This window comes from Vespa crabro, chromosome 7 (assembly GCF_910589235.1).
Source record: "Vespa crabro chromosome 7, iyVesCrab1.2, whole genome shotgun sequence".
In the NCBI taxonomy this organism is placed as follows: Eukaryota; Metazoa; Arthropoda; class Insecta; order Hymenoptera; family Vespidae; genus Vespa; species Vespa crabro.
In genome coordinates, this window is record NC_060961.1 from 8,696,221 (window position 1) to 8,704,762 (window position 8,542).

At 32.5% G+C, this 8,542-nt stretch overlaps 1 long non-coding RNA gene across 1 annotated transcript; it reads right to left on the reverse strand.

The window, feature by feature from the left end:
* Positions 1-5,434: 5,434 nt before the first annotated feature.
* Positions 5,435-8,400, reverse strand: LOC124425571. Its single transcript, XR_006942531.1, has 3 exons — positions 8,243-8,400; positions 6,240-6,299; positions 5,435-5,765 (listed from the first exon to the last, which is right to left on the reverse strand). It is a non-coding gene; the product is annotated as an uncharacterized LOC124425571 (long non-coding RNA).
* Between the last annotated feature and the right edge of the window lie 142 nt (positions 8,401-8,542).

Consider the following 8,542-nt stretch of genomic DNA (forward strand, 5'->3'; position numbering starts at 1 on the left):
CGTTAGAGGTACCGTGTCTTAATAATAACGATATTCGTACTCGTTCCTACCGCGGAATATTCCACCTGTCACATACTTCCTTCTTAACTGCTTGCCGGTTCGCTTATTAGAGCTGAAGCTCACGCTCGTTGTTGGATCTATAAAGACCGGCGTAAGGAGCGTTTTATGTATGTGCCATTTCCCACGTCGTTCGCGAATACCGAAAAAAAAGAAAAGGAAAAAAGAAAAAAGAAAAAAAAGAAAATTCTCTTTCTTATCCGTATCACAATCCCTATATTAAATCGTTTTTTAAAGATCAACAAACAAGTTTTTAAGTATAAATACGCTTTAAAACGATATTAATTAATCGGATTTTAAACCAATTTAGATCAGTTTTATATATCGAGTTTGACTAGATATTTTTCAATCTGATACGATATATACCTAAAAAAGAAAAAAAAACAGAAGGGAAGATAGATAGTAAATACTTACTTGATATCGTCGAACATCGCAAGCTCCGAGAAGGAGCTACGCTCCGCTGAATAAACTAACAGCACGGTAAGTATTAAACCTAGGATAGGGATACACTTTGCGAACGTTTTTATTTTCCCTTCGAGATCTAACTTTTCCTCCCTCTCTAGCCATCTTCTTTCGTTTCTATCATGAACTAAAAGGTAGTCCCTTTTTACTTCATTAATCTCTCATATTACGAGATAGAAAAAAAAAAGAAATACAAAATTTAAATTTTACATCTGCGCGTATAGAAACTGACGTTTTATATTGAAACTTTTTGTAAAAAGAAAAATTTGAAAGTTATATATATGTATATATCAAAAATTAACTTTTTATATGTTATCTTAAGTTACTTAATAGATTTTTTCCATCAAATTCTGTTTTATGATCTGTTAGGAGTCTGTACTCAGTTGGCTCAAAGTCAAATACTTATTATTAATAAGTAAGACGCCTTGAAAGTATGGAAATGTTAAAGCAAATGATGGAAAATAAGAGAAAGAAAGAGAAAAAGAGAGAGAGAGAGAGAGAGAGAGAGAGAGAGAGAGAGAGAGAGAGAGAGAGAGAGAGAGCAAGAAAGAGAAAGAGATAGTTGGAGAAGAAGGTCTAGAATGACAGGAAGACGCACCTGTCACTCCTAAATCTCATTGCTTAGAGTCTCCTTGGGAGTGTCACGGTCGCGTTTAGAGGAAAACGGTTCATCCCCTTCTATCTATAACTCCCTTCTTTCTCTTTCTCGCGTTTTAATAGCCACACATATGCATATATGCATTTAATTGGCTGACATATGAGAACGAGAAAAAGAGGGGAAGAGAAAAAGAGAGAGAGAGAAAGAGAGAGAGAGAGAGAGAGAGAGAGAGAGTTATTTCCAGGCAGCGGTCATTAGTCCATTACCATGGACGACAAAACATCCCTAGAAAGATTTCTACGATATTCTTGAGTTATCTGAACATCCAAACAAATCTTAAATAACCCTATTTCGTATGTTCTACCTAATCTCTTATATTTATCCACGATTTCCGACTATACCAAATTTTCCCTTCGTTTATCTGATTGAGACTGTATTTCTTCGCGAAGGAAGAAAAATGATTTCTTAAAAGATTTTCATTCACGCAAATGCACATCCATCAGAACGTTCTTAGAAAATTTTTTTGAAATTAGCTAATTTTATATTAACGATAATATTATACTCACGCACATAGATTTATACTCACGAATTAGATACATATACGTATGTATAATATAGATAAAGGATAGATAATAATTATTATCGTTTAAAATATACATTTTAATTTCTATCGATTAGATATTAATCCTAATATCTATTTCTCTCTCTCTCTCTCTTTCTCTCTCTCTCTCTCTCTCTCTCTCTCTCTCTCTCTCTCTCTCTCTCTCTCTCTCTGTTATGTAATATATATATATATTTTTGGGCCGGCGTTTAATTAAAACACGGATAAATATATCTAATTAAATATAATCGGCGCGAACAAAATTCGTTCGTGTAAAAAAGAAAAAAAGAGAAAAGAAGAAAAAAGAAGAAAAGAAAAAAAGAAAGAGAGATTAAAATCCTTATTCGTTGAATGTCTAAGTAAATATGAACGAAGACAGGAAATAACAATCGGCGGCATTAGTAGCAATGGGAATGAAAATCATCGCGGTGATTTGAGAGAGCTAAGGACGTTGCCAAACGCCGTGTAACAAATTGCACGGCTCTTGCAGCCGGCCGAAAGTACATAATTTAATAAGCGATGTGGTTTACGAGCCGGCGGTGTAGCTGCAGTTAGAGCCGAGATTTAACGTAGACTTCTGCGGGGTGCGTTTCCTTTGCTTTTCTCCTCTTTATTTTCTTTCACTTGCTACTATCTGTCTCTCTCTCTCTCTCTCTCTTTCTTTCTCTCCTTCCCCTTCTCTTTTTTACATAATTACAACACTCGATACTCGGCGTACATTTATTTTTTCTTTTATTATAGCTGCTTAAATTATTTTCTTTTTCCTTCTTCTTCTTCTTCTCTTTTTTCTTCTTTTTTCTTTATTACCATCATTACATCATTTTCATTAATTTATCTCGCTATACACTATACGATTATTTTATCTCCTACTCCCGCCCCTTTCATTGGGAGGAGTAATACTATTTCTTTTTGAGGACAAGTTTTATAATAACACGAAAAAAGAAAAAAGAAAAAATAATATTCACATTCGATTTAAGATATTTTGTTTGTTTTTATCGCTGTCAATTACAACTCGTAACGATCTTGATTAAAAAAGTTTTCGATATCCCAACAAATCAGACGAATTCGCGTCGTTGAAAACTCTTGATGATATCCCGACCTTTGTTTCTCATGAACGAAAGCGATCGTTGGAATTCTCTTACAAGTTTGTCTTACGCTTGTAACAAATACATCGATCATAAATTTTGCATATTTTTTATTTATCGCACTTTATCCAAAGAAAATATATTTCGAATACACCGTAGACATATCAACGATAATAACGTTTACATTCTCGTTCTTATATTTTTCTGTGGAAAAAATTAAATCGATGCATAATTTGCTCAAACGACCGTAATGACAATTGCAAAAAATATTGCATCATTCGTTTTAAGTAAATAAAAAAAAAATTTTTTAAATCCGCAGATGATAGATCCTACTATCTACTATTAGATGATATAATCCTACTTATGATCTTGTTCGTATTGAGCTTTCGGCCCATGGAAATAAACTTTATCTCTCTCTCTCTCTCTCTCTCTCTCTCTCTCACTCTCTCTCTCTCCGTCTCTCTCTGTCTCTCTCTGTCTCTCTCTCTCTCTCTTCAAAATCTTCTCATCTCTTTGCCTTTGCACGGTCCATGGACAAGCGTCATTTCTCGGCATAAGCCGGCTCGGCTTAATGTTGTTTTAATTAAGTAGGCGGTTAGCCGAAAAGAATGTCGAGAGTCGGTACTTTCAAACTCATCGTCGTTGTCGTTGTCGTTTCTCCTTCTCTATTTCGAGAGTTGTGCTCGTAAGAGAGCGAGTCAGCATGTGTTCTTCGTATGTTCAGACGCGATGGACGATTTCGTTTGACTAATCGCCGTCTTTTCAACCTCGCCTAGACCTCTCCCCCTATCTCTCCAACCCTCTCTCATACCTCTTCTTATTCTTTCTCCCCTTCTGTTTAGTTGTCGTCGTCTTCGTCGTCATCGTCGTCATCTCGTCTTCCATTTCTACCTCTTCTACTTCTACGTCCTCGTCTTCGTCCTCGTCTTCTTCTTCTTTTTCTACTTCTTCTCACGATGCGGTTAAACTCAGAGGAAATCGCGATTTCCCATCTGAATTCCCCTTCCATGGGACACCACCGTTTAACGACAAAAGCGTGGACGGGTACCTAGTAATTTAGATCGGGTCTACGGAGAAAGCGAGAGATGGTAGCTTTACAAACGTAATGGTGTGCTTCTACTTCGTGAGATCGCATGAATTCGTTAACTATCTACATATTATTACGAAGCGTCGTCTCTTGCATAAAGGCAGGTTCTAATTACAAATAGCAATGTTTGTCGTACGCTGTATCCTTTCGAACAAGGGAAAAAAAACAAAGAAAGGAAAAGAATAAGAGGAGGAAGAAAAAATAATAACAAAAAAAAGAAAAAGAAATAAAAGGAAAAAAGAACTGATAAAAATCTCACGATTAAATGGGTAAGAATTTCAAGCGAGTTGTTCACTGATTTTGATCGTCTTTCTTTGATAATTGACTACAACCAAATGGCGGCATAAGTAATCAGCAACGTTTCTCTAGGAAATTATCTGTGTCGAGCGAAAACGTAAGACACATTCCTTTATCGGGACGATCTAAAAGAAAAAAAGAAAAGAAAAAAAACAGCAATCTTAAGGTCGAGACTTCACTACTGGAGTTTGATATTTCGACAACGTTGGTACGCAATTTTATGCTTCGCCGGAGCGGGTCCATTTGATGTTTACAAGATACCAGGTATATCCCTCGAACATTGTTTCCGTGAATTTATCAAAAAAAAGAAAAAATTATAACACGGTTAATAACGCCTCTTTTATATCAGAACGATTGTTGTTGCTTGAAGAAATGATAATGAGAGGAATTGAAGGTACATATTGGATAAAATAATTTTACATGTTTATCTACGTTTACCTTTCTGATGTACAAAAACTTCCCGTAAAGGTATACAATTAAAGACAACAAAAAATTACTTCAATAAGAAATTTATAATTTGATAGACTATTGAAAAAATTCTTAGACAATTTTATATGCCACTTTGAAGAATTGAATTAAAATTATTCAAAAAAAAAAAAACAATTTTTTAAATTAAAAATTTTCAAGTGTGAAAGCTACTCCATCTGAAGTAAAAACATACGTGGCTGTATAAATAGTAGATATATAATACTATCGTTTCTTCTAAAGATTCCTACCATACTTCAAATTGTTAAAGCAGTTTACTTCCTTTATCGATTGATGGTAAAACGTACTCTTTCTTACCAACTATTGTTATTCATGAGCAATATTGCATTATCATTTTTGATATTTGTTGCAAGTTGATTAGTGCTTCCCTCTATAAATCAGTGTATAATACTTACTGTTTTTAGCGTATTTTTTTTAATTGTAATTAAAAAGTAATTCATTGAAGTTACGTAACAATATTATTATTTGAAAAATATTTTCTACGAATTTATGATCGTTGTATTTACTAAATTCTTTTCATGCACTTTCTAAATAATATTTTTTCTGTGAAATGTACATGTAATACGATTAAAGAAAGAAACAGGAAGGAATTTCTTTGTGAGTTGTTCCGCAGAAAAATAAAATCAACTTTCTCCGATCGTAAAACAATGATAGTTCAAAAAAAAATATTAAACTAGCGTTATAACTCACGACAAAAATCTGTGATTGTGATAAAACTTGACGATTTAAAAACACTTAGAAATTATAACATTTTGAAGGAATAGAGGAACATTTTTATAAGTTTATTTAAATGCTTAAAGAATATTAAAATGTTTAAATACAATATAATGTACCAGCAAATCGAAAAGTAACAATAATATAATCATTGTAAATGAATGACTATTTCGATATCTAATTTATATATATGTGTAAGCTGCAGATGAATAAATATTAACAAAATTAATTGTTATCTTCATTCGTTCAATTGTTTCGTTTTCCGATTTTCATCCATCATATCCGTCCTGCAGTTACTAGGCATTGCGTTAGATTGTAATTAACATTTGCAGGGCGTGCAAACGCATTTTCCGTTTGTCTTGCAACAGCAACATTTCTCTGTAAGAAGAAAAGAAAATGAATTTTATTAAATAGGATATGCAAATAATCTATCTGCTATTCAAGTCGATGTTAAATTTCAAATCAATTTTTTTTTGTTGAATTTAATTTAAAATATTGTAAAATGTCGATGACGGAGAAGGAGAGAGAAAGAGAAAAAGAAAGAGACAAGCTACGAGAGAAGAAGAAAATACATCTCATGGAAATACAACGAACTCGCATTAGAAACGGTCACGGTTACTCGGTTATTGCTCGAGATGAAAAGGAAGCGTACAGTCGCCTTCAAAGTCTTAACACAGCATTCCTATTGTGCGTAGAGCGTGACGTAATTTTTTTTAAAGCCGATAGTTCGTATCTCCGATGGACTTAACCGAAAGTTCTAGCTAAATTTTCGATAACGAAATATTTTATTGTTGAAATTTCGTAACAAAGACTACAAAGTAACGACAAAAAATATTTCCAATTTTAAAATACCTCCGGTACTTGTCTCACAGCATTGACAATTATTGCCGCATTTGCAGTCCTGGCATTTCTCTGTAACAACATAACATACAAATCATTTTCAATTACACGTTAAATAAAGATTTTTAAAATACGTATTTTCGTAAAAATATACTTTTCTTTTACCTCGTTTATATACATATTTAAAAAAATTCTTGAAATATTTAAATGGATCGTATTAAATTGTTCGTGCAATATAAATATTAATTTAGATATTACATACGTGAGCAAAATAAATCGTAAATATACGTCTTTTTCTTATTCTTCTTCGAGTAAAATAAGTTATCATTCTCAATCGTTTTACTTTACTATTATCAAACGTATCGAAAACATTAAACATTTTTCGTTATATAAACGCAGAGATAGAATTGATTAGGTATATCGTACTATCAATTATCATTAACTTTATCGAACAATAAGATTTTTGATGTAATAGCAGACAAAAGAAAACAAGCGAAAAAAGGAAGAAAAGTTATTGAATCTCTACGACAAAGATTTCCTTCCCAATGGTAAATTAATATTTCTCAAATGTCAAATTAATTTTGTTCGAATAAATATAATAGAATGGGTATCGTTTAATTAGATCGTAGAGATTAGATCAAAATTGTCTAAGCAGCAGTAAGTATCGCAGTCGTCGTCGTCGTTGGCTATCCGGAAGTAGTAGATTCACGCGTTCGTTAAAAGTCAAATGAGAAAACAAGTTCAAAATTAATTGAAGCGATCGTTGACCGCCCTCACTACTTTATCGAGTAATAGATCTTAATGAAAAGACTTCGATGATACGCAAATGCATCGGCGGACATGTTAATACCCATTGGAATTCCCCCTCGTTCGATGTATATAACGTGTCACATGTCTATACAGTAAAATTATTATTAAATTTCTCTCTCACGATTGATTCTCAATATTTTATTTATTTTTTTCTATTTTTTTTTTCTTTACATAATAAATAAATTCCTCGATTTACGATTTCATCATAAAATGTTAAAATTCAAATCAACTTGTTTCCAATGCAAATTTTTCATACGTTTCTTTCGCACATATTAATTAACGAAATACGACGATGAGTTTAATTATAGTTTAATTAGAAACAAAATACACAGTCCAAAGATAATATTTTGTTGATACGATTAAAATTATTCTAAGAGGAAAACTACCGTAAAAATAAAAGATATAAATAGTATCGGTGACTCGTCGTACATTAACCTCGTTTAAATTTGTATATACATATCAGCATACACTTGCATATGCATACGTAATACGTAGAACGAAGAAAAAAATTATTATTACAGAAAAAAAACCTCGATCGCAGTATTAAACGTAGTTAATCGTATCTTTGTTTACATACGATTAAGGTAACATGATGTGTACGTGAGCTTTAACATTTATTATTATATCGTTCGTGAAATATTTTTTACGAGATAAGAATTTATTTTATATTGGTAAAAACATATTTGTCGACTGTGTGTTTAAAAATGATAAAGTATATTTAAAAATCGAATACAATGTATTTTCTACAACCAAGAAACCATTGCGTCAAGTTATTGTAAAGTCACGTCATATGGGGAAAGATTGTTTAGTCATTCGCCAAATAGAAATAATGATTCATAGATTTTACGTAATTTGATTAGCTCCAAGAGAAAAATAGTAAAATGAAATTCCAATACATTCCAATACAAATGAAATGTTAGAACGTTCGTTTCAACAATTAATTCATTCAAATAGAAAAATTAAAAAGAAAGACAAAAAAACGATTTTAATAATAAATAAATTAAAATATAACAACAAATATTGATTTTATTTTAAGAGCAAATTACAATCTAAATGAAATTTTATTTTATTTTACTTGTATAAAATAATAAATAGAATAATAAAATAAAATAAAATAATGTCGTGCTATCGCAACCTTAGAAAAAACTATTTCGCGATTTCGCATTAAAAAAATTCGTGAAGAAATTTCGAAAAGATATGCTCACCTTTGCATTTCTCGCAGCATGGTCCCGGCATCTTGTCGATGTATTTATTGTCTTTTGAATTTAATCGAAATTTTTATACGTATTCAGAACGTCTCCGTCGTTGTTCGAGATACTGACTTGACGTAGCGTCGATGCTGTTGAATATATTGATCCTCCCCCACTCCTGATATGGGTGTTGAACGCTTTACGCCGTCAGCAAGTGCAACCGGCACTACTGACGTGCCATGCGCAACAACCTGCAGGGCCGTGTGTAAGTCACGTGATACGTTTGCTCGAGTAGTGGGGGAAAAAGTGGAAAAG